The sequence below is a fragment of the Nerophis ophidion genome, linkage group LG23 (assembly GCF_033978795.1).
Source record: "Nerophis ophidion isolate RoL-2023_Sa linkage group LG23, RoL_Noph_v1.0, whole genome shotgun sequence".
NCBI classification, from domain to species: Eukaryota; Metazoa; Chordata; class Actinopteri; order Syngnathiformes; family Syngnathidae; genus Nerophis; species Nerophis ophidion.
Window position 1 is genome coordinate 21,343,557 of NC_084633.1, and position 27,585 is coordinate 21,371,141.

The 27,585-nt window shown below is 37.7% G+C and overlaps 1 long non-coding RNA gene across 1 annotated transcript in view; it reads left to right on the forward strand.

The window, feature by feature from the left end:
* LOC133541704 (uncharacterized) overlaps positions 1–27,585 on the forward strand; it is a 55,891-nt gene that overhangs the window by 126 nt on the left and 28,180 nt on the right. Inside the window, exon 2 of the long non-coding RNA XR_009803957.1 lies at positions 49–110. This is a non-coding gene — a long non-coding RNA (uncharacterized LOC133541704). The remainder of the gene's footprint in view (positions 1–48; positions 111–27,585) is intronic.

Consider the following 27,585-nt stretch of genomic DNA (forward strand, 5'->3'; position numbering starts at 1 on the left):
ATTGTGCTGACCCATTTTAAACTACATGCCTATTTTGTGACTTTATAGAGCCGACTTCCAGCGCTGGGTTCTTTGTCATGAAGCTGTGTTTGACTGTAGAAGCTCAATTGGTGAGTCCATATTTATGACAATAGCACTTAAAGCATTCATCTTTCTTCATTGCAACATCTTTCTGGCATATTCTCAATACTCCATATAAAAGGTTTGTGACTTAAACCATGGGTGTCAAACTCTGGCCCGCCGTGTAATGTAATTTGGCCCTTGAGGCAATATCAGTTTAACATTAGAGCGTCGGTGCCGCTGTAACACCACATTCACCGCTAATACTCATACTTGCCAACCCTCCTAATTTTCCCGATAGACTCCCGAAGTTCAGTGCCCCTCCTGAAAATCTTCCAGGGCAACCATTCTCCTGAATTTCTACCGATTTCCACCTGGACAACTATATTGGGGGCGTGCATTTAAGGCACTGCCTTTAGCGTTCTCTACAACCTGTCGTCACGTCCGCTTTTCCTCCATACTAACAGCGTGTCACATAATATTTGTGACACACACACGCACAAGTGAATGCAACGCATACTTGGTCAACAGCCATACAGGTCACACTGAGGGTGGCCGTATAAACAACTTTAGCACTGTTACAATTATGCGCCACACTGTGAACCCACACCAAACAAGAATGACAAACACGCTCCGGGTGAACATCCGCGCCGTAACACAACAGAACAAATACCCAGAAACCCTTGCAGCATTAACTCTTCCGGGAAACTTCCAGCAAACTGAGCAATAATTAACGTTTTATTCATGCATTTTCTCTTGCTACTTCAAGGCTCGAATGTTTGGTTCGTTCATTATTGTTATTTTATTTTCACATTTACTAAGGATGCACCGTAATGAAAATTTGTGGCCGAAGCCGAATAAAATTTAAACGCTTGGCCGAAGGCCAAATACCGAATAATGAATGCAGTTTTTCACAATTTTTTTATATTGCATAAATAGCCTAGAAAAATATTTTGACATGTTTTTCAAATAAAGTTATTTTTTATTGAATATTGACATTTTTTTAATATTCCAGTAGCCTTTGCTTTTCAAAAAAAAGCACAAAGTTTTTCATTTATATTAGGCCTTCAAACAAAACATGCATTCCAAAAAAAAATAAAGTGCATTAAAGTGGATAAACCCACAACAAATGAATTATTGTCCTTTTGGCAAAAGTCTGCTTAGCCACAGTAGATATGCTAATAATGTAAACAGAGGCCCCACTAAATCTCAATAAGTGTGTGCTTGTAACCTCATACACTTATACAGGTAGCCTACACAACAGGCTAATAATGTAAACAGAAGGCTCAAGTAAATCTCAATAAGTGTGTGCTTGTAACCTCATACACTTATACAGGTAGCCTACACAACAGGCTAATAATGTAAACAGAGGCCCCACTAAATCTCAATAAGTGTGTGCTTGTAACCTCATACACTTATACAGGTAGCCTACACAACAGGCTAATAATGTAAACAGAAGGCTCAAGTAAATCTCAATAAGTGTGTGCATGTAACCTCATACACTTATACAGGTAGCCTACACAACAGGCTAATAATGTAAACAGAAGGCTCAAGTAAATCTCAATAAGTGTGTGCTTGTAACCTCATACACTTATACAGGTAGCCTACACAACAGGCTAATAATGTAAACAGAAGGCTCAAGTAAATCTCAATAAGTGTGTGCATGTAACCTCATACACTTATACAGGTAGCCTACACAACAGGCTAATAATGTAAACAGAGGCCCCACTAAATCTCAATAAGTGTGTGCTTGTAACCTCATACACTTATACAGGTAGCCTACACAACAGGCTAATAATGTAAACAGAAGGCTCAAGTAAATCTCAATAAGTGTGTGCTTGTAACCTCATACACTTATACAGGTAGCCTACACAACAGGCTAATAATGTAAACAGAAGGCTCAAGTAAATCTCAATAAGTGTGTGCTTGTAACCTCATACACTTATACAGGTAGCCTACACAACAGGCTAATAATGTAAACAGAGGCCCCACTAAATCTCAATAAGTGTGTGCATGTAACCTCATACACTTATACAGGTAGCCTACACAACAGGCTAATAATGTAAACAGAGGCCCCACTAAATCTCAATAAGTGTGTGCTTGTAACCTCATACACTTATACAGGTAGCCTACACAACAGGCTAATAATGTAAACAGAAGGCTCAAGTAAATCTCAATAAGTGTGTGCTTGTAACCTCATACACTTATACAGGTAGCCTACACAACAGGCTAATAATGTAAACAGAGGCCCCACTAAATCTCAATAAGTGTGTGCTTGTAACCTCATACACTTATACAGGTAGCCTACACAACAGGCTAATAATGTAAACAGAGGCCCCACTAAATCTCAATAAGTGTGTGCATGTAACCTCATACACTTATACAGGTACACAACATATCCCAACGTCACTGCACGTTGGTTGATTGCGTCACCGCCTCAAAAAATTGCGTCACACGCCACTATTCGGCCTTGTTTTTAGCTCATTCCACCGAAGGCCGAATGTGGCTTTTTTTTGCCATATTCGACCAAATATATTCGGTTACCGATTAATCGGTGCATCCCTAAAATGTATTATTAGCCTGTGGAAAAAATGTGATATTTACCTCAGAAGATTGCAAATAGAAAAAAAGACATAAAATGTTTATTTAAATTTTATTTGATATGCCATTGATATTCTTTTAATTATTATTATTATTATTATTATTATTTGAAACTGGATTTTGCATGTCACTATAAAGTTATATAAGCCTTGCTTGTTCAATATTTAATACAAAACTTGTTTGGGTCCCTTTTAAAAGTTTAATTTGTTCAACCTTGGCCCGCGGCTTTGTTCTGTTTAAAATTTTGGCCCACTCTGTATTTGAGTTTGACACCCCTGACTTAAACTAATGATCACATTTGTGTATTGAATGTACTTTTATGTGTTTAAATAATAAGCACATTTAGGGCACTGACTGCTTTGTATAGCTCATAATTATGCTGCTAATGGTTATTTTAGCATTTTATTGCATATTGTGATTCATAATTTTATTGATTCATATTGTACAATATTGAGGAAAGAACTATTGAATATTTATTATGAATACTTGATGATATATTATTGAATAATATATTATGAATACTTGATGGGATATTGTTGGATAATCAATCATGAATACTAGATAACGCAATTTAGTGTTATTTAATGAGATAGGCGCCAGCGCCCCCCGCGACCCTGTGAGGGACAAGCGGTAGAAATGGATGGATGGATGGATAATGAAGATTTGTGTACACATGGATATATAAGAATGGTTCTGGCTCTTACACAGACCAGGCTTCTCTTTTTGATGGCGAGCTAAGGAAAATAATCACCTAGTCCATGGACGTCAAACTCTGGCCCACGGGCCAAATTTGGCCCGCCGTGTAATTTCATTTGGCCCTTGAGGCAATATCAAATTAACATTCGAACTGGCCCGCCGGTGTTATACAGCAGTGCCGCTGTAACACCGCATTCACCGATTTCCCGGGAGACTCTCGAATTTCAGTGCCCCTCCCAAAAATCTCCCGGTGCAACCATTCTCCCAATATTGGGGGTGTGTCTTAAAGGCACCGTCTTTAGCGTCCTCTACAACCTGTGGTCAAGTCTGTTTTCCCTCCTCACAAACAGCGTGCCGACCCGGTCACGTAATATATATGTGGCTTCTACACACATGTAAGTAAATGCAAGGCATACTTGATCAACAGCATACAGGTCACACTGAGGGTGGCCATATAAACAACTTTAACACTGTTGCAAATATGCGCCACACTGTGAACCCACACCAAACAAAAATAACAAACACATTTTGGGAGAACATCCGCACCGTAACACAACATAAACACAACAGAACAAATTCCCAGAATTTCTTGCAGCACTAACTCTTCCGGACTGCTACAATATATACCCCCCCTCCCCCCACCCACCTGAGCCCCGACATTAACTGAGCAGTAAAAAGGCCTGAATGGTTGATTTATTCATTGTTGTTTTATTTTCAAATGTATTAGCCTGTGGAAAAAAATTATGTTGATATTTACCTCAGAAGGCTGCAAATACAAAAGAGGCATTCCTTTTTTTATTTAAATTTGATTTGATATGCCATTGATATTTTTTAATTATTATTGTTGGTATTATTTGAAACTCAATTTTGCATGTCACTAAAGTTATATAAGCCTTGCTTGTTCAATATTCAATGATAAACTTGTTTGGGTCCCTACTAAAATGTTAATTTGTTCAACCTCGGCCTGCGGCTTTGTTCAGTTTTAAATTTTGACCCTCTCTGTATTTGAGTTTGAAACCCCTGACCTAGTCCAAGGATCACGTTTGGAAGATTCCAGCCAGGAAGCTGAGCACCACCTGCTCTATCTGGGCTGGTAGGAGGCTCTCGAGCCGACCCTTTACAATTAATACTTTACCTGCAGCACATGGACTGTACTGCCATTCTTTTTTCCCCAAGAACAACTATCTGAACTGAGATTTAAAGGGGAACATTATCGCAATTTCAAAAGGGTTAAAAACAATAAAAATCAGTTCCCAGTGGCTTGTTGTATTTTTTGAAGTTTTTTTCAAAATTTTACCGGTCTCGGAATATCCCTAATTAAAGCTTTAAAGTGCCTTATTTTCGCTCTCTGCGAAGACACTGGCCATTTCCCTGTGACGTCACACAGTGCTGCCAATGTAAACAAACAATGGGAATACCACAGCAAGATATAGCGACATTAGCTCGGATTCAAACTCAGATTTCAGCGACTTAAGCGATTCAACAGATTACACATGTATTGAAACAGATGGTTGGAGTATGAAAATATTGAAGAAGAAACTGAAGCTATTGAGCGAATAGCTATTGACGCTATTCATAGCCATAGCATGGCCGAATAGCTGCGTTAGCATCGCCGGTAAAAAGTGCGAACCAAACGATCAGGACTTTCGCATTTTTTGACACTGGAGCAACTTAAATCCGTCGATTGGTAAGTGTTTTTTTCGCATTAAATGTGGGTAGAAGGAAACGTAATATAGTTACAAATGCATCTACAGGTTATCCATACATCTCTGTGCCATGTCTGCTTTAGCACCGCCGGTAAATAGCATGTTAGCATCGATTAGCATAGCATGTTAGCATTGATTAGCTGGCAGTCAACATCAACAAAACTCACCTTTGTGATTTGGTTGACTTAATGGTTGCAAATGCATCTGCAGGTTATCCATACATCTCTGTGCCATGTCTGTCTTAGCATCGCCGGTCAAATGTGGAGACACTCTGGTACATTCAATGGGGGTCTGGCGGCAGATTTCTTGCCAGTGGTGCAACTTGAATCCCTCCCTGTTAGTGTTGTTACACCCTCCGACAACACACCCACCAGGCATGATGTCTCCAAGGTTCACAAAAATAGTCCAAAAAACGTAAAATAACAGAGCTGAGACCCGGTGTTTGTAATGTGTTGAAAATGAAAATGGTGGGTGTGTTACCTCGGTGACGTCACATTCTGACGTCATCGCCTCCAGCGTGATAAACAGAAAAGCGTTTAATTCGCCAAAATTCAACCATTTAGAGTTCGGAAATCGGTTAAAAAAATAGATGGTCTTTTTTCTGCACCATCAAGGTATATATTGACACTTACATAGGTCTGCTGATAATGTTCCCCTTTAAACAAGATGCAGACACTGAATAGTTAAATGGAATTGTATATATGTATATAGTGCTTGTGTTTTTCTCTTTAAATTGCTTTCATGTTGAATGGCCGTGTGTGTGTGTGTGTGTGTGTGTGTGTGTGTGTGTGTGTGTGTGTGTGTGTGTGTGTGTGTGTGTGTGTGTGTGTGTGTGTGTGTGTGTGTGTGTGTGTGTGTGTGTGTGTGTGTGTGTGTGTGTGTATATCTGCTGTCCATCATTAATTCTCTAATACACGGAGTCAACCAAACTACAATTCAAGCTCTGCCTCTCTCTACGAGTTGAAACTAGTCTTCTGTTCCTAGCCCCTAACACCCCATATATATATATATATATATATATATATATATATATATATATATATGTATTGCATTGCTTTGTAGTGTGTATAGGTTACATGTTGATCATGTTTTTGTTTGGCCATGTGCTGTTTGTTTTTTGGACACTCAGTTCCTGTTTTTGCACTTCCTTCTTTGTTTTGTTTCCATGACTACCCATTAGTTTTCACCTGTCCTTATGTCACGCACCTGTCTCACGTTTTGTACTCGCCACCCGTCACTAATCACCACAGCTTTATTTAAACCTGTAGTCAGCCTGGCGACTTGACCTCTACTCACGTCATGCCATGTTTACGATCCACGCTGCTTGTTTCTTAGTCCCATGCCACGTAAGTTTTTGGTTTGTTTAATGCCACAGTTAGTGTCTTTTGTTTGTTTGTCCATAGTTCTGCCTTTGTGCTAGTTTTGTTTTTATAGCCAAGTTTTGTACTTCCGCCCTCGTGCGCGCCTTTTGTTTATTCCTTTTATGAGTCAAATTAAATATGTCCTTACCTTCACGCCTTGCCCGCGCCAACTTTCCTTTGCCTTCCGGAAAAACAAACCCCAAAGTCCACGTTTTGACACATTCTATATTGTGTGTTGGAAAAAGGTTGTCATAAACGTTATTTAAGTCATTAAAAAAATAATACAAAAGAAAACACGGTAACACTTTAGTATGGCGAACATATTCACCATTAATTAGTTGCTTATTAACATGCAAGTTAGTAACATATTGGCCCCTAATTAGTCATTAAGTACCTATTAATGCCTTATTCTGCATGGCCTTATTATATAACCTAACCAAATAACTCTAAATTAAGTATTTGTTACTTAAAGTATGTTCCCCATACTAAAGTGTTACCATAAACACATTTTTATGCATACCGTATTTCCTTAAATTGCCGCCGGGGCGCTAATTAATTTAAAACTTCTTCTCACTCCGGCGCTTACCAAAGGCAGGCAGTAAATTTAAGCATGTGCTTATAAATTTGAGTGTGATGTAAGGATACCATCATGACAAGCACATTTAATAAAAAAAACGTTATTATAGTCTTACCTTTACTTATAAATGAAGTCCATGTGCAGCTCCTTCTGATCAAAAGCATCGATAACTTGTTTATAGAAGTCTTCCTTATCTTTCTTCAGTTTTAAAAGTCTCTCTGTCTCGATGGAGATCTTCCTTTATTACCTCCTGCTTCGATTGAAAGTCCAGTTTAGAAAACTGTTTTATTTTAGATATGTAATCCTCCATGTTAAAAGTGCAAGCGAGAGGAAAAAATAAACGATCGCTGCTCACTCTTGCTGCTTGTTGTCACTTCTTCTGCAGCCGAGTAGTCGCAAGAAGGATCACTAGCGCCCTCTACCACCAGGAGGCGGGAGTCATTTAAGGACTCATATTTGACACACACAGCTACGGTATATTAATAAAACATAGCTGCTTACTGTTCTTTTTAGCATATTCAATAGCTTGGACCTTAAATCCTACTGAATAGCTCTTAATCTTCTTCCCTTTATGCGATTTCAAATGATTGAAATCAGCCTCCTCCATTTTGAAAATGATGACAGGTGAAGTGTCACTCGTGACGTGACGAGTTTGACCCGGTGGAAATTTTAGACGTGTTAATAAAAATTATATTTGGTGAAACGAGTTTGACCCGGCGTTAATCCTGAGCCGGTGGTAATGCTAAGCATGCGCTAATTCATGGGTGTCAAACTCTGGCCCGCGGGTCAAATTTGGCCCGCCGTTTAATTTCAATTGGCCCTGGAGGCAATATCAAATTAACATTAGGCTGGCCCGCCGGTAACACCACATTCACCGCTAATACTCATACTTCCCAACCCTCCCGAAGTTTAGTGCCCTTCCCGAAAATCTCCCTGGGCAACCATTATCTCGATTTCCACCCAGACAACAATATTGGGAGCGTGCCTTAAAGGCACTGCCTTTAGCGTCCTCTACAACATGTCGTCACGTCCTCTTTTCCTCCATACAAACAGCGTGCTGGCCAAGTCACATAATAGATGTGGCTTTTACACACACATACTTGGTCAACAGCCATACAGGTCACACTGAGGGTGGCTGTATAAACACCTTTAACATTGTTACAAATACACGCCACACTGTGAACCCACACCAAACAAGAATGACAAAACACATTTCGTGAGAACACCCACACTGTAACACAACAGAACAAATACCCAGAACCCCTTGCAGCACTAACTCTACCGGAACGCTACAATATACACCCCCCGCTACCACCAAACCCCGCCCACCTCATTTTTATTTTATTTTCGAATTTATAATCCTGTGGAAAAAGTTAATGTTGATATTTACCTCAGAAAGCTGCAAATAGAAAAGAGGCAATCCTTTTTTTAAATTAAATTTTATTTAATATACCGATTGTAGCTGAGATAGGCGCCAGCGACCCCGAAAGGGAATAAGCGGTAGAAAATGGATGGATGGATGGATACCACTGATGTTTTTTGAAAGTTGATTTTGCACTATTACGTTATATAAGCTCTGGGAGGAAGCCCGAGTACCCGGAGGGAACCCACGCAGTCACGGGGAGAACATGCAAACTCCACACAGAAAGATCCCGAGCCCGGGATTGAACCCAGGATTACTCAAGACTTTTGTATTGTGAGGCAGATGCACTAACCCCTGACCCCCCGTGCTGCCCTATTTAAGCCTTGCTTGTTCAATATTCATTGCAAAAACTTTTATGGGTCCCTATTAAAAGGTTAATTTGTTCAACCTTGGCCCACGGCTTTGTCCAGTTTTAGATTTTGGCCCACTCTGTATTTGGGTTTGACACCCCTGCGCTAATTATTTTGCGAAACGAGTTTGACCCGGCAGTAATTCTAGGCAGGCGCATACTATATACCCGGCGTCAATTTAAGGAAATACGGTATTTCCCAATTCCAACGGAATTGAATGCACCGTTATATTGTCCAATACGAAATGTCAAGATTTGCTGAAAGCCAATTTTTAGCATCATTCCTTAAAGGTCAAACAAAGCTGCATTGTCCCTGACGTTGAAACACATCCTCATCACAGCTTGGCTTTGATCACCGCGTCCTGAATTTGTCCTTTCCCAGCTCGTCCAGATGCAACTTGAAAAAATGTCACCGGTGTCTCCCCAGTAACGCAAGTGATGATACAGTTGATTTCTAACACATGTTTGCTTCACTTCCAAGAGGAAAAGGGAACAGAGGATGGAAGTGTGTGCTAATTAAAAACAGGCCAGGAGGAAGTAAGTTAAGGCTAGTCTGGAAAATACATTTGGAAGGATTTTAGAATTCCGTTTATTAGGTAAACTCGACACAGTTGTTAGTCTTTCACTGTGTTAAATACCACCGCTGATGTTGACATACCTCTCTGCGCGGTTGTAAGGACCTTGGCACTCGTGACAGGAAGAAGTCTTTCAAAGTCACGTCATGGTGGGAAAGAGGTGGAAGTCTGATAGTGCAAGGTCAAGGCAGCGAGGGGAGGATCGGATTTGATGGCCCTCTGCTATCATCCGACTGAGGAAATGTAGTCCAGCAGGACTACCATGCCGCTCTCAAAACACTGCCAGAGAGTTTTTGATTGATTGATTGATACTTTTATTAGTAGATTGCACAGTACAGTACATTTTCTGTAGAATTGACCACTAAATGGTAACACCCCAATAAGTTGTTCAACTTAAGTCGGGGTTTACGTTAATCAATTCATGGTACAAATATATACTATCAGCATAATACAGTCATCACACAAGTTAATCATCAGAGTATGTACATTGAATTATTTACATTATTTACAATCCGGGGTGTGGGATGAGGAGCTTTGGTTGATATCAGTACTTCAGTCATCAACAGAGAAATGGACATTGAAACAGTGTAGGTCTTATTTAGTAGGATATGTACAGCCAGCAGAGAACATATTGAGTTCACATAGCATAAGAACAAGTATATACATTTGATTAATTACATTAGGTTATTTACAATCCGAGGAGATGGGATGTGAATGGAGGAGGGTATTAGTAAAGAGTTGAAGTTGTCTAGAGGTGTTGTTTTATCGAGTAACGAGCGTCTCTTGTGATATCGGAGTTGAGAAACATTCATGCAAGTATGAGATACAGGAGAGCCATGATATTTGCTGGGGTTATGTTCTAAGACCACACCGCAGTGGGGAAACACATTGTTACTATAACAATGTACAAGGTCAATAGAGTTTGCTTCTCTTTCTTTCCATTACCATTGCATATATGTAGTGTTGCATTTGAAACAATTGTATTGTTGATAATAGAGGTAATTAGGGACCGAATGTCCATTTGTCCATTTGAATTTCTAGCATTTTATTCTTTTTTATTAAAATTCCGCAGCTTTGAGCTGTAATTTGACCCCCTTAACATGCTTCAAAACTCACCAAATTTGACACACACATCAGGACTGGCAATCATTGCGCTCTAGCACCCCCTAGGAAGAAAACACAGACATAACTGCTTGTAACTTCCAGTAGGAATGTCGTAGAGACATGAAACAAAAACCTCTATGTAGATCAGGGGTAGGGAACCTATGGCTCTAGAGCCAGATGTGGCTCTTTTAATGACTGCATCTGGCTCTCAGATAAATCTTAGCTGACATTGCTTAACACGATGATTATGAACAATTCCGCTGGAATTCACAGTGCTAAAAATAACGTTCAAAATATAAAACATTCTCATGCATTTAAATCCATCCATCCGTTTCCTACCACACCTGTTCAAGAAGTCTCATTAATGGTAAGAAGTATTTAATGTCACGATGGGGGGGGGGGGTTGCAGCTTACTGCGGGGTCGTTCTCCCAGGAAGGCAGACGGACTACTCGGGACATGGCATTTAGGTAAAAACATGACTTAATTTAAATAAAAAAAAGATACAAACAAAAATCGCTCACAGCGGAGGCACAACTTGGGCTAAGGAACAAAGCTAACGCATAAACAGACTATGAACATAAATCAAACAAAACTTACTTGGCATGGCATGAAGCACGAAACTATGGCAAGGCATGAAACAAGTCAGCACAGGGCGACTGACTGGCAAAGACGAGCTTAAATACTGCCTCTGATTAGTGCTCGGGAAGCAGGTGAGCTGGCATTTTGTCCACCAGAGACAGGTGGACAAAATGAGTAACCAAGGAAACCAGACAAGGGAGTGGAAAAAAAACAGGAACTTAAAGAGTCCAAAGGACAAACAAAAACATGATCAACAGACATGACATTTTATTCATTATTGGTTAGCTTCAGAATAACAATGTTATTAAAAAGAATAAGAGACTTATTATACTCTAAAAATGTTGGTTTTACTTAAAAATGCACACATTTAGTTGTATTCAGTGTTAAAAAAATATGATATGGCTCTCACGGAAATACATTTTGAAATATTTGGCTTTCATGGCTCTCTCAGCCAAAAAGGTTCCCGACCCATGATGTAGAGGTTAGACCCTTCAAAACAAAAGTTTCCCCAAAAATTTCATTTTTGCCTCTTTGAGCTGTAATTTGACCCCCTTAAAATGCTTCAAAAGTCACCAAACTGGACACACACATCAGGACTGGCGAAAATTGCGATCTAATAAAAAAACCAAACCCCAAAACTAAAAATTGCGCTCTAGCGCCCCCTAGGAATAAAACACCGACAAAACTGCTCCTAGGAAGAAAACACAGACAAAACTGCTTGTAACTTCCGGTAGGAATGTCGTAGTGACATGAAACAAAAACCTCTATGTAGAGGTTAGACCTACACATAGGTTTCATACACTGACATCCTTCAGCAAAAATCAACCGGAAGTAGGCAAAAACCCCTTCAAAACAAAAGTTTCCTAAAAAATGTAATTTTTTGTCTCTTTGAGCTGTAATTTGACCCTCTTAAAATGCTTCAAAACTCACCAAACTGGACACACACATCAGGACTGGCAAAATTTGCGATCTAATAAAAAATCAAACCCCAAAACTTTAAAATTGCGCTCTAGCGCCCCCTAGGAATAAAACACAGACAAAACTGCTCCTAGGAAGAAAACACAGACAAAACTGCTTTTAACTTCTGGTAAGAATGTCGTAGACATGAAACAAAAACCTCTATGTAGGTCTCACTAAGTCCTACGTTTCATGCATTGACAAAAATCAACAGGAAGTTGGCAATTACCCCTTCAAAACAAAATATTTGTAACAACCTGTCACCTTTTTTCAGACATTATCTCCTCTGAGCGCGTTTGTTGTGTCTGCTTCAAACTAGCACAGGAAAGAGATTGAACCTTTCAGATTAAAAGTTGCTGCTCCGACCCGGCTGCATTACCTAATAACATAAATCTGTTTAATAAAGTGAGATACAGCAAATTTGGACATCTCCATCAACTATATGATTTGCCTGAGAAGCTGGACAGGACAAAAAGTAAATAACATTAAATAAATAAAAAAACATCACAGCCATACAATATGTAACAATATGAATGATAGCAAACATGCAGACACATTCATTAATTAAGCACACAATGCATTCATTTTCACTCCAAAAAATGGAAAGCAGCGAAGTGAATTATATTTATATAGCGCTTTTCTCTAGTGACTCAAAGCGCTTTCACATAGTGAAAACCAATATCTCAGTTACATTTAAACCAGTGTGAGTGGCACTGGGAGCAGGTGGGTAAAGTGTCTTGCCCAAGGCATAGCTCGGTTGGTAGAGTGGCCGTGCCAGCAACTTGAGGGTTGCAGGTTCGATTCCCGCTTCTGCCATCTTAGTCACTGCCGTTGTGTCCTTGGGCAAGACACTTTACCCACCTGCTCCCAGTGCCACCCACACTGCTTTAAATGTAACTTAGATATTGGGTTTCACTATGTAAAGCGCTTTGAGTCACTAGAGAAAAGCGCTATATAAATATAATTCACTTCACTACTTGGATGTCACGTCCTCCCTATATTAGTGGTATATATTTTCAAGTATTTATTTTATTATATATATATGTATATCTATATATATATATATATATATATATATATATATATATATATATTTAGATATACATATGTACATATATACACATAAATACTTATATATACATATAAAAATATATATACATATATACATATACTGTAAATATATACATATACATATATACATATGATATATATATATATATTTATGTATATATGTGTGTGTATATATGTGTATATATACATATACACATATATACACACATATATATATATATATTTTTTTTTTTTAATCCGTTCATGAATGAGTATGTCCGTTCGGCCACCTTGTGCAGTTGAGAAGTCTGATCTACAAAATTTGGGGGCAACACACCCCTTCCCCTTCGAGCTGTCCTGGATGAACTTAAATTATTTTTTCCAATCATTTTGGAACTTGCAAGTGTATTTCTTCTTCTTACTCGTCGTGGACATGTCTCTTCTTCGTTTTTTTGCTTCGCCCCTGTTACGTTTTTGGACATTACTACTTGCCGAAGTTTTGAAGCAATGCATGATGGGAATCTGGGTGTTATATTATATATTGTTGTATGGGTGGAAATTGGAGAAAATGGGACAAGCACTGAAATTTGTGAGTCTCCCAGGAAAATCGGGCGTGTTGGCAAGTATGGCCCAAGGACACAACAGCACTAATGAGGATGGCGGGAATGGGAATCGAACCTGGAACTCTCAAGTTGCTGGCACGGCCGTTCTACCAACCGAGTTATACCGCCCCACATAATACTAGAAGCAAAATACTATAAAGATAGAACTTGAGCCTGGTATATTTCCTATCCACTAAAAAACAAATGGACACAGTACATTTAATATCTGAAAAGATGGGAAAATGAGTGAGTAAGATTCCTTCATTGCCCAAGAGAATCAAGGCAGCGCTCACACTAAATATTCCCATGCGGGTGTGTGGCTAAAAGTAGAGTTTGTGCTGCATGTTGACTCCTTTTCACTGCGATACAAGCTGTACAACTGGGGTGTCCAAACTTTTTCCACTGAGGGCCGCACACTGAAAAATCACAGCAAGCGGGGGCCATTTTCATCATTTTTATTTTAAAAACCAATACAATATATGTATAAAAAATATACATTTAGGCCTCCACTCAGTTATGATCCCAGGAATCCCAAAGGGTTTTGGTCCCAAAAAAATATTACAAATGTGTCATTATTCAGTATTATATTTTGTATTATTATGCAAGTTTTAAATCTGTAGATCAACATTAGAAAAAAAAAATGCTATATTTTCACCCAATTTTTTTTAGGTGGTGTATTTGAGATTATATAATAATTGGAGCCTTGATTTTGGATTTTTATTCATTATTACTTTTTGATCAAAGACACTTAAAAACAAAACACACTAAAATAATTGGGGATCCAAGTGTCCTACTCATTAAAGTGTTAAAAAAATAAATTATACATTATTTTTACTGTTTACTTTTAGCACAATAATCTTGAGATCAACTTCAAATATATCCGTCAATTTTAAGTTTTATTGTTGTTTATGTTTTGTTTGTTTGAGGCCCTTCTTTAAAGAAAAAAAAACAGCTCAGTTTTTTATATGCCAAACACAAAATATGTAACATTTTCCCCAAAAAATATCTCAAAGTGGAATATTTAATGTGACATAATTGGAGCCTTGAATAGGTCAATAATTCATAATGACATTGATTTTGATTCATTATTATTTTTTAATGAAAAGCAGCCTGCATAGCAGCTTTGTGTTATTACAGTAAACATTGCAACATTTTCTTGTTACATTTCACCCGTTTGCTCTTTTATACCACTTTTTATGTTTTTAATTTTTTTCAATTGTATTCTTAAATGTGCTGTGGGGCCGTTAAAAAAAAAGACCCGCTGGCCGCACTTTGGACATGCCTGCTGTACACTGACTACTCTAGTTGTAGCATCCTTCATTTCCTCTCTATTTCCTGTATCTCCTCTCCCCGGCCAGACGTCTGTTCCCAGTCTCAACTCTCCTTTGCCAGATTCCTGCAAAGGGGAGGAATGCACCCACCCAGCCACAATTAACATTTCATCGCTGCACGCACACACACACACACACACACACACACACACACACACACACACACACACACACACACACACCTATGTATGTGGGCTGCTTATACATATTCCTGAAGGGCAAATATTTGCAGAGGGAAAATGTTGCCTTGGAGCGAGAGAGAAAGAGAGAGAGGGGGTTAGTCAGTTTTTTTTTTTTTTGTTACTGTACTGAGACTGTTAGAGTGTGTGTGTGTGTGTGTGTGTGTGTGTGTGTGCGCGTGCGCTGGTGGCTGAATGAAACAAGGAATCTCAGAATAGACATGCCGCAGAAAAGAGGGGGGGGGGGTGGGGCCGAGTGACAGGTGGGCTGCAATATTTCTTCTGGCAATAAAGCACAGATCCCTCAAAAAAAGGTGAAGATGGTGTAAGAGCTGCACCACAAAGGAAGGCAGGAGGAGAGGAGAAGGCTGCACGCCTCCATTTCCCCAAAGAACATCCCTCCCTGCTGCTGCTGCTGCTGCTGCACCCCCAGTTGGGAACACACACATTACACACACACACATATTACACAGACACATGTATTGCACACATCCAGCCCCAGCTGTCTGGAAGGGGGATGGGTGCATGCAGGAAGACAGCGAGGGATGGTGATGGAGAGAAGGGAGCACTAAAAGGAGGAAGAGAAATGCAGCTTTAGAAAGATGAAGAATATTCAGACAATGTCACACACACACACACACACAAAATAACGAGCTCAATGAAATAGCCAAAATTGTGCTATATAGAGGTGGTAAGACAGGATCTCTCACACACACACGTATACACACACACATACACACACAATAACGAGCTCAACGAAATAGCCAAAATTGAGCTCTCTCTCTCTCTCTCACACACGCACGCATACATACACACACACACACACACACACACACACTAATGAGCGCAACGTAATAGACAAAATTGTGCAAAATAGAGATGGTAAGACAGGATCTCTCTCTCTCTCTCTCTCTCTCTCTCACACACACACACACTAACGAGCGCAATAAAATAGACGAAATTGTGCTCTCTCTCTCTCTCTCACACACACACACACACACACACACACACACACACACACACACTAACGAGCGAAACGAAATAGCCGAAATTGTGCTAAATAGATGTGGTAAGACAGGCTCTCTCTCTCACACACACACACACACACACACACACACTAACGAGCGCAACGAAATAGACAAAGTTGTGCTAAATAGAGGTGGTAAGACAGGATCTCTCTCTCTCACACACACGTACACACATGCATACATACATATACACACACACACAGACTAACAAGCGCAATGAAATAGCCGAAATTGTGCTAAATAGAGGTGGTAAGACACAATCTCACACACACACACAATAACGGGTGCAACGAAATAGCCAAAATTGTGCTATATAGAGGGGGTAAGACAGGATCTCACACACACACCTGACTCAGCATCGTGCCCTCCATCACTATTTACCACACACATACATACATATACATACACAAACATACATACATACATACATACATACATACACAAACACACATACATACATACATACATACACACACATACATACATACATACATACACATACACACACATACATACATACATACACAAACACACACACATACATACATACACACACACATACATACATACATACACAAACACACATACGTACAATCATACACACATACACATACACACATACATACATACATACATACAATCATACACACATACATACATACATACATACACAAACACACATACACACATACACATTCATACATACATACATCCACACACACACATACATACAATCATACACAGACACACACACACACACGATTCAGCATCGTGCCCTCCATCACTATTCACCACACACACACATGCACATACCGACAAAGTGACCCCCACCCCGCAGTGGGCTAATTAGGAAGTCAGAAACTTAACACACACACACACACACACACACACACACAAGGCCATATGTGACACAAACACACTTTAACACACTCACAGCTGCTTTTCTTAACATTTAGTACTGCATGGTTCATTTTTGGGGAAAATATTTAAAAATGCAAACATGCTTAATATGAAATATATTGAATCTAATACAAAAATATACTGTCATAGAATTTTTAAGATAAAAATGTCCTAATATTCGTAATTTGTATATATATTTTTTCATTAATTCATTTGCATTCATTTTGAAAATATATTATGACTTTTACATCTTTCAAATATGAAATGATACCCAAACTTTTTATTCATAAATATTATGTATACACACATATATAAATGTGTGTGTGTGTATATATACAGTACATATATAAATGTGTGTGTGTATATATACAGTACATATATAAATGTGTGTGTATTAGAGTTGCGCAGATAGGCAATTATATTATCCTCAACCGAATCACCAAAGTCGTCATCCACCCGAACTAACATTTTATCAGAATCGTACCCGCCCGCCAACAGCCCGCTGAAATACATCAGAGGTCGGCCGCCTTTACCACTCACAGATCTATTTAAACCTGTTTCACAGAGTAATGAAGACAATTGGAGCCGCTAATGTTCTGGTGCTAGCGGGGTGTATAAAATAGTCAGGAACAGTCATGAATACAAAGGATTCTGGGTATTTGTTGTGTTGCGTTTATGTTGTGTTACTGGGAGGATGTTCTCCCGAAATGTGTTTGTCAATCTTGTTTGGTGTGGCTTCACAGCGTGGCGCATATTACTAAGAGTGTTAAAATTGTTTATATCACAACCATTAGTGTACTCTGTGTCACCCAGTATGCCTTGCAGTCGTGTGCGTGTTGCTGCAGAAGTCACACACAACATGATGCTGGACTGACAAGCAGGTCGTACATGTTGTAGAAGGCGACAAAGCCAATGACTTCATAGCACGCCCTAATACTTATTATCTGGGTGACTGTTGGTAATCGTTTTAGAGAATATTATGTTTGTTTGGGTTGTACTTGTATAGGGCTTTTCTACCTTCAAGGTACTCAAAGCACTTTGACACTACTTCCACATTTACCCATTCACACACTGATGGAGGGAGCTGCCATGCAAGGCGCCAACCAGCACCCATCAGCGTCTCCTATATACTTCTTCGCTTTATGACACGGGTCTTAAATGGCTCTTTGAATGGCAAATGATACCGATCCCAGAACCATGTATACCAAATATTTCCGGATGGTTCAACCGCCACCTGCCCGAATCTAATTAAAATCTATTTTTTCGTCATGACAACCGCCCGACCCGCGGACCCCGCGGATGAGACCGCAAACCGTGCAACTCTAGTATACACACACATATATATATACACATACATACATACATATACGAATAATGTAGTAACAGACATGTACATAACAATATATACAATATTTATCGTATTTTGGTCATTTTAATCATTGCGGGAATTAACTCTTTGGTGCGTTTATTTCCGTGTCCATAGCAGCACATCTGTCTTCTGGCAACAAACCCGTCCGGTTACAAACACTGCAGTGTGTACTAATCATGGCAGATTCAGTAAGAAAAGACCAAGACGACTATTTTTTTGAAAAAATTATAATTCACAGCCTTATCGTGTTGAATCTGAATTTTTGGAGGATGAACTACTGTTTATTAAAGTTAGCACGAAGGAAGAGTGAGACGTTGGAATGGATGGAAGCCGACATAAATGGACTGCTTACCCATAATAAATCGCTCTTGCAATAATAATGTAGCTAAAGTTTGATTATTATATAGGTTACAGAATGTTAATGAAGTATTGTTGACGGTTTCTTTTTAATGCATTTTTAAAGTGATTTAGTGGTGGAATGATTTCTCCCATTAGCTACATTGCTAACCATCGAGAACAAGCCGATTGTTATGTAAGAATGCAAAAAACCCCAAAACATTTTGTCTTCTTGACTCTTATAATAGTCGTGAATGATAGGCAACATTACAAAAAAGGTGCAGTTCCCCTTTAAAGCAAATTAATTGCTCTGTTATGGTAATACAAGCTTGAAAAGGATCTGTTTAGGCTACACTTCAATGATGAAAAAGTATGTGTGACTAATGGCGACGTGCAGAGACATCCTGGTGCTGCAAAGAGGAATGGGCGAAACTGTCCAAAGATATGTGTGCCAAGCATCCTATTTAAAAATACTTGAAGCTGGAATTGCTGCCAAAGGCACAAAAACAAAATACCGTATTTCCTTGAATTGCCGCCGGGGCGCTAATTAATTTAAAACCTCTTCTCACTCCGCCGCTTACCAAAGGCATGCAGTAGATTTAGGCCTGCGCTTATAAATTTGAGTGTGATGTAAGGATACCATCATGAAAAGCAAATTTAATTTAAAAAAAACGTTATTCTGGTCTTACCTTTACTTATAAATGAAGTCCATGCGCAGCTCCTTCTGATCAAAAGCATCGATAACTTGTTTATAGAAGTCTTCCTTATCTTTCTTCAGTTTTAAAAGTTTCTCTGTCTCGATGGAAATCTTCCTTTATTACCTCCTGCTTCGATTGAAAGTCCAGTTTAGAAAACGGTTTTATTTTAGATATGTAATCCTCCATGTTAAAAGTGCAAGCGAGAGGAAAAAATAAACTCTTGCTGCTTGTTGTCACTTCTTCTGCAGCCGAGTAGTCGCAAGAAGGATCACTAGCGCCCTCTACCACCAGGAGGCGGGAGTCATTTAAGGACTCATATTTGACACACGCAGCTACGGTATATTAATAAAACATAGCTGCTTACTGTTCTTTTTAGCATATTCAATAGCTTGAACCTTAAATCCTACTTAATTGCTCTTAATCGTCTTCCCTTTATGCGATTTCAAATGATTGAAATCAGCCTCCTCCATTTTGAAAATGATGACAGGTGAAGTGTCACTCGTGACGTGACGAGTTTGACCCGGCTGAAATTCTAGACATGCGCTAATAAAAATAATATTTTGCGAAACAAGTTTGACCCGACAATAATTCTAGGCAGGCGCATACTATATACCCGGTGGCAATTCAAAGAAATACGGTATACTCGTACAACACGTTTCCACTTTCTAGGCCAGTGGTTCTTGACCTGGGTTCGATCGAACCCTAGGGGTTCGGTGAGTCGGCCTCAGGGTTTCGGCAGACCTGAAAAAAAAAATGCATTATTGGCTTTATTCTAACAAAAGATCTTAGGGTGTGGCGGACAGGTACTTTTCAGAGGTGGTAGGGTACCAAATATGATTCATTACTATCGCGGTACTATACTAATACCCGTATACAACCGTACTAGTGACTATGATCATCTACGTCACAGCAGCTCAGACGAGGTACCGAGCAGTGTGGGTGGGTAGTGTTTCCACAGAGTGTAATTTGCAGAGCCTGAAATGTGGGTGTCTGGGACAGATGCAGAAGGAGATTTTTACATGAAAATGGTCAAGTTGATTGATTTATCAGATATATCAGATTGCAGATGTTTTGTTACCCTTCGCGTCCATATTTTGCTGTTTCATTTTTGTTGCATTTGGCTTGATTGTAAAATATGTGGATGGAGAGGGGGTGTGACGTTCATATGTTGCCAATATTCAGGGTTTTATCGTTCATGGAAAAATTTAAAATTCCATTCCGTTTTCAAATGGGAACATCATCAGCAGACCTATGTAAGCGTCAATATATACCTTGAAGTTGCAGAAAAAAGAACATATATTTTTTTAACCAATTTCCGAACTCTAAATGGGTGAATTTTTGCGAAATAAACGCCTTTCTGTTTGTGACGTCACCAAGGTAGTCAATCGGCCATTTTGTCAAACACATTATACACATCGAGCCAAATCAGCTCTGTTATTTTCCATTTTTTCGACTGTTTTCCGTACCCTCGAGACATCATGCCTCGTCGGTGTGTTGTCGGAGGGTGTAACAACACTATCAGGGACGGATTCAAGTTGGTTTACGTAGAATGTGCATCGATTAGCACGGCATGCTAATCGATGCTAACATGCTATTTACCGGCGATGCTAAGGCAGACATGGCACAGAGATGTGTGGATAACCTGCAGATGCATTTCCAACGATAAAGTCAAATAACTCACAAAGGTGAGTATTGTTAATTTTATTGATTTATGTGCTAATCAGACATATTTGGTCGCGGCATGACTGCCAGCTAATCGATGCTAACATGCTATTTAGGCTAGCTGTATGTACATTTGAAACTATATGTACATCCAGCGTTTCCTTCCACCCACATTTAATGCCAAACAAACACTTACCAATCGACGGATTTAAGTTGATCCAGTGTCACAAGATGCGAAACTTCCGATTGTTGGTTTGCACATTTTACCGGCGATGCTAAGGCAAACATGGTCGGATAACGTCAATAGCTATTCGCTCAATAGCTTCAGTTTCTTCAATACTTTCATACTCCAACCATCCGTTTCAATACATGCGTAATCTGTTGAATCGCTGAAATCCGAGTCTGAATCTAAGCTAATGTCGCTATATCTTGCTGTGGTATTCCCATTGTTTGTTTACATTGGCAGCACTGTGTGACGTCACAGGGAAATGGATAGTGTATTTGCAGATAGCGAAAATAAGGCACTTTAAAGCTTTTTTTAGGGATATTTGGGTAAAATTTTGAAAAAAACTTAAAATAAAATAGATTTTGAGACACTAGTGATTTAGGGCTATATAAGTAAACATTGATTGATTGATTTTTATTGGTTTTAACCCTTTTGAAATTGTGATAATTTAGCATTCAATCAGACTTTATTGGGAGGTTTTTATATTAGTTTCCCCAAAAATAGATACACCGGCCACCAGACACATTTTTTTCTTCAAATTTGTCCCCCGAGTCCAAATAATTGCCCGGGCCTGGCCTGTATCAAAGCGGTGGGGTTCGGTACCTCCAACAAGGTTAAGAACCACTGTTCTAGGCACTCAAAGCGCTTTGACACTATTTCCAACATCCACCCATCAGCCTCAAGTGTCTTGCTCGAGGGCACGACGGATGTGACTCGCGTGGTGGAAGCCCGGGATCGAACCAGGAACCTTCAGGTCGCTGGCACGGCCGCGCTACACACTTTACAAAGCAGAGCATGTCAGAGAAGGAGTAGAGCTTAGTCAGCCATGCAGGCCTTCCTCCTATGGAGCTCAGACACAAGCCGCTGAAAGGAGACGTCACTTACAGCCACGGCCTTATAAGGACATGATCCACTTCCTCCCCCTTTACTCGCTCACTATCTCTCCTCGGCAGTGGGGGAGGGATGAGTGCTTTCACTTACGAGTGACAAAGACCAAATTAGGCACCTGGCAATTTCAGTCTAGCCTTTTTGTCTGCGTGGAGTAGATAGGAAGTAGGCCAGGACATGTCACCCGTTTCTAGATTGCTCTTCTGTTCCTGCAGCTTTTGCAAAGAGAGTATAGCCTAGACCAGGGGTCAGCAACCTTTTTGAAAGCAAGAGCTACTTCTTGGGTACTGATTCATGCCAAGGGCTACCAGTTTGATACACACTTCAATAAATGGCCAGAAATAGCCAATTGCTCAATTTACCTTTAATAAATAAATCTATATATATATATATATATATATATATATACATATATATATATATATATATATATATATATATATATATATATATATATATATATATATATTAAAAAAAGGGTATTTCTGTCCGTCATTCCATCATACATTTTTTTTCCTTTTACGGAAGGTTTTTTGTTGAGAATAAATGATGAAAAAAATACTTAATTGAACGGTTTAAAAGAGGAGAAAAGACGAAAAAAATGAAAATTAAATTTTGAAACATAGTTTATCTTCAATTTTGACTCTTTAAAATTCAACCGAAAAAAAATGAATAGAAAAACTGGCTAATTGGAATCTTTTTGAAAAAAATTCCCAAAATTTATGGAACATCATTAGTAATTTTTCCTGATTAAGATTAATTTTACATATTTGATGACATGTTTTAAATAGGTTAAAATCCAATCTGCACTTTGTTAGAATATATAACAAATTGGACCAAGCTATATTTCTAACAAAGACAAATCATTATTTCTTCTAGATTTTCCACAATAAAAATGTTAAAATAAATTAAAAAGTATTTGAAATAAGATTTAAATTTGATTCTACAGATTTTCAAGATTTGCAATAATATTTTTCTTTAACTTTAAACATAATAAGAGAATAAATGATGAAAAAAAACACTTAATTGAACAGTTTAAAATAGGAGAAAAGACGAAAAAAATTAAATCAACATTTTAAAACAAAGTTTATCTTCAATTTCGACTCTTTAAAATTCCAAATTCAACCGAAAAAAAATGAATAGAAAAACTAGCTAATTGGAATCTTTTTGAAAAAAATTCAAAAAATAATTTATGGAACATCATTAGTCATTTTTCGTGATTAAGATGAATTTTAGAATTTTGATGACATGTTTTAAATAGGTTAAAATCCAATCTGCACTTTGTTAGAATATATAACAAATTGGACCAAGCTATATTTCTAACAAAAACAAATCATTATTTCTTCTAGATTTTCCAGAATAAAAATGTTAAAATACATTCAAAAGTATTTGAAATAAGATTTAAATTTGATTCCACAGATTTTCTAGATTTGACAGAGTATTTTTTTTAACCTTAATCATAATAAGTTTGAAGAAATATTTCACAAATATTCTTCATCGAAAAAACAGAAGCTAAAATGAAGAATTAAATTAAAATGTATTTATTATTCTTTACAATAAACAAAAAAGTACTTGAACGTTGATTTAAATTGTCAGGAAAGAAGAGGAAAGAATTTAAAAATGTGTTTAAAAATCATAAAATCATTTTTAAGGATGTATTTTTTCTCTAAAATTGTCTTTCTGAAAGTTATAAGAAGCAAAGTCAAAAAAGAAATGAATTTATTTAAACAAGTGAAGACCAAGTCTTTAAAACATTTTCTTGGATTTTCAAATTCTATTTGAGTTTTGTCTCTCTTAGAATTAAAAATGTCCAGCAAAGCGAGACCAGCTTGCTAGTAAATAAATAAAATTTAAAAAATAGAGGCAGCTCACTGGTAAGTGCTGCTATTTGAGCTATTTTTAGAACAGGCCAGCGGGCGACTCATCTGGTCCTTACGGGCACCGCGTTGGTGACCCCTGGCCTCGATCAAACATTATGTGTCCATGTACAGCAGGGGTGTCCAAAGTGCGGCCCGCAGCTAATCGTTTACCGGCCCGCCACACATTCTGCAAAAATTGCAAAATTGATAGTATTGCAAAAATAAAAATAAAAACATTTTAAAAAAGTGGAATGAGGTGAAATCTAATGAGAAAAAATGGCAATGTTGACACAAAGCTGCCATGCAGGCAGTTTTTTTTTCTCCTTTTGTCTTTATTTGTATTTTTTTCCATTGCTCAAAAAAAAAAAAAATGTTATAATGAATTATTACTTAAAAATTATCACTTTAAAATGTTTTATGTGGAAAAAATATTGCAAATGTGTGTGCTTGCCATATAAAAACATCAAAGTTTTGACAAAAGAGCATAAAACAAACAAAATGATAGTTCAGACTTAAAAGCGACGGATATATCAGCAGTTGATCCTGAAAATTAAGTGTTAAAAGTAAAAAAAAAAAAAAAAAAAAAATATTAAAATAGAAAAAATAATAATTAAAATCAATGGTGTCCTGCATTATTGATCTTTGAGGGCTTTAATTGCTAAATAAAGGAACTCTCCTGAAGGAATCAATAAAGTACTATCTATCTATCTAAATACTGCATATTTCAGTTTTACTATAAAAAACAAAGTTGTTTTTGACAGAAAAGGCATAAAACCTTATTTGTTTTACTTTATATCAACCTCAAGTTGATATAGAGATTTACTGTAAGCATTAAATAAAAATAAAAAAATAATAATTTGACTTTTTTAAAAACATTTTAGTGACTGAGACCGTCTATGCTCCCCAGGAGCCCTAAGGATTAAAAAAAAAAAAATCAATATATTTTGTTATGGTTTGAAAATGAAAAATCTCAAAATGGCCCCCGCATGCTTCAATTTTTCCTTGTGCGGCCCTCTGTGGGAAAAGTGTTTTACTAGAATGTACATTTATTTGGTCAAAACTTGATAACAGTTTTATCCAAGGTACTGTCAGGGGGGCTAGTGGGCAGCCTAGGATGGTGTTGGCCTTCTTGGTTGCTTTGTTGGGTCTGCTCCTGTCTCTGGCCGTGTGGCTGTAGAAATGCTGTTTTTGTTGTGTTGTTTGTCTATGCATGGTGCAATTGTATGTGTTATTTATTGCTCATTTTATATTTATTATTTGCGTTTTACTTTTTGTAGCTGTATGTAAAAACGGTGCTGCTGAAATGGCAGCTATTTGCATCAGATATGTGCTTTATTTAATGTATTTTATGTCCCTTTGTTCTTTGAAATTACTCTTATTTTTTGTGGACTTTTTGTGTCTGAACTGCAACCACATCATTTCCCCGTTGTGGGATAAATAAAGTCTATCATATCCTAGGAGTTGACTTTGTAAATGTCACCTTTGAAGGTTTAATCATGTTTTAATGGGCAATTGTAGTGCTTTTAATGGATGGATAATGTCTTTTAACGGTTTAATATAGTGTTTTAAAGGTATCATTTACTCTTTTAGGTAAATGTAATATTCAACAGCTGTTGAATATGTTTTTTTTTATAGTGAAATGGTGTATTTTAAATGCTGAAAAAGTAGCGTTCTATTGGTTGAAAATGGTGTTTATAGTTAAATGCATGAAGATGCTACAATTTAGTGTAAAACACAAATTGTAAACATGAGAGAGACTACAAACCGTCTTTTTCCGTAGTTAAAAAACGAGAAAGAAATGAAAGAGTGCTTCAAAGGTGTAAAATGCTGTCTACTAAATATTGTTTTTATAGTTAAATATGGTGGTTTGTAAGGATTAAAAAAATGACTATAATTAAATTAGTGCCGTCAAACAATTGATTTTTGTAAAGCAAATTGATCACACATGATTAATTGTAATTTATTACAGTAAATGACTTGCATGCATAATTTTATTAGATATTAAAAAGACCCTAATGTATTTTTTAAGTGTTTTACTAGAATGCACATTTATTTGGTCAAAACTTGATAACAGTTTTATCAAAGGTACCGTCAGGGGGGCTAGTGGGCAGCCTAGTATGGTGTTGGCTTTCTTGGTTGCTTTGTTGGGTCTGCTCCTGTCTCTGGCCATGTGGCTGTAGAAATGCTGTTTTTGTTGTGTTGTTTGTCCATGCTTGGTGCAATTGTATGTGTTATTTATTGCTCAATTTATATTTATTACTTGCGTTTTACTTTTGTAGCTGTATGTAAAAACGGTGCCGCTGAAATGGCAGCTACTTGCATCAGATAGGTGCTTTATTTAATGTATTTGATGTCCCTTTGTTCTTTGAAATTACTCTTATTTTTTTGTGGACTTTTTGTGTCCGAACTGCAACCACATAATTTCCCCGTTGTGGGATAAATAAAGTCCATCATATCCTAGGAGTTGACTTTGTAAATGTCACGTTTGAAGGTTTAATCATGTTTTAATGGGCAATTGTAGTGCTTTTAATGGATGGATGATGTCTTTTAACGGTTTAGTATAGTGTTTTAAAGGTATCATTTACTCTTTTAGGTAAATGTAATATTCAACAGCTGGTAAATATGGTGTTTTATAGTGAAGTGGTGTATTTTAAATGTTGAAAAGGTAGCGTTCTATTGGTTGAAAATTGTGTTTATAGTTAAATGCATGAAGATGCTACAATTTGGCGTAAAACACAAATTGTAAACATGAGAGAGACTACAAACTGTCTTTTTCCGTAGTTAAAAAACGAGAAAGAAATGAAAGAGTGCTTCAAAGGTGTAAAATGCTGTCTACTAAATATTGTTTTTATAGTTAAATATGGTGGTTTGTAAGGATTAAAAAAATGACTATAATTAAATTAGTGCCGTCAAACATTTTTTTTTTTTTTAATCAAATGGATCGCATATTATGATTTGTTGTAATTTAGCACAGCTAATGACTTGCATGCATAATTTAAATAAGTTTTAAAAAGATCCAAGTATGTTTTTTAAGTGTTTTACTAGAATGCACATTTATTTGGTCAAAACTCGCTAACAGTTTTATCCAAAGTACTGTCAGGGGGGCTAGTGGGCAGCCTAGGATGGTGTTGGCTTTCTTGGTTGCTTTGTTGGGTCTGCTCCTGTCTCTGGCCGTGTGGCTGTAGAAATGCTGTTTTTGTTGTGTTGTTTGTCCATGCTTGGTGCAATTGTATGTGTTATTTATTGCTCAATTTATATTTATTACTTGCGTTTTACTTTTGTAGCTGTATGTAAAAACGGTGCCGCTGAAATGGCAGCTATTTGCATCAGATAGGTGCTTTATTTAATGTATTTTATGTCCCTTTGTTCTTTGAAATTACTCTTATTTTTTTGTGGACTTTTTGTGTCCGAACTGCAACCACATCATTTCCCCGTTGTGGGATAAATAAAGTCTATCATATCCTAGGA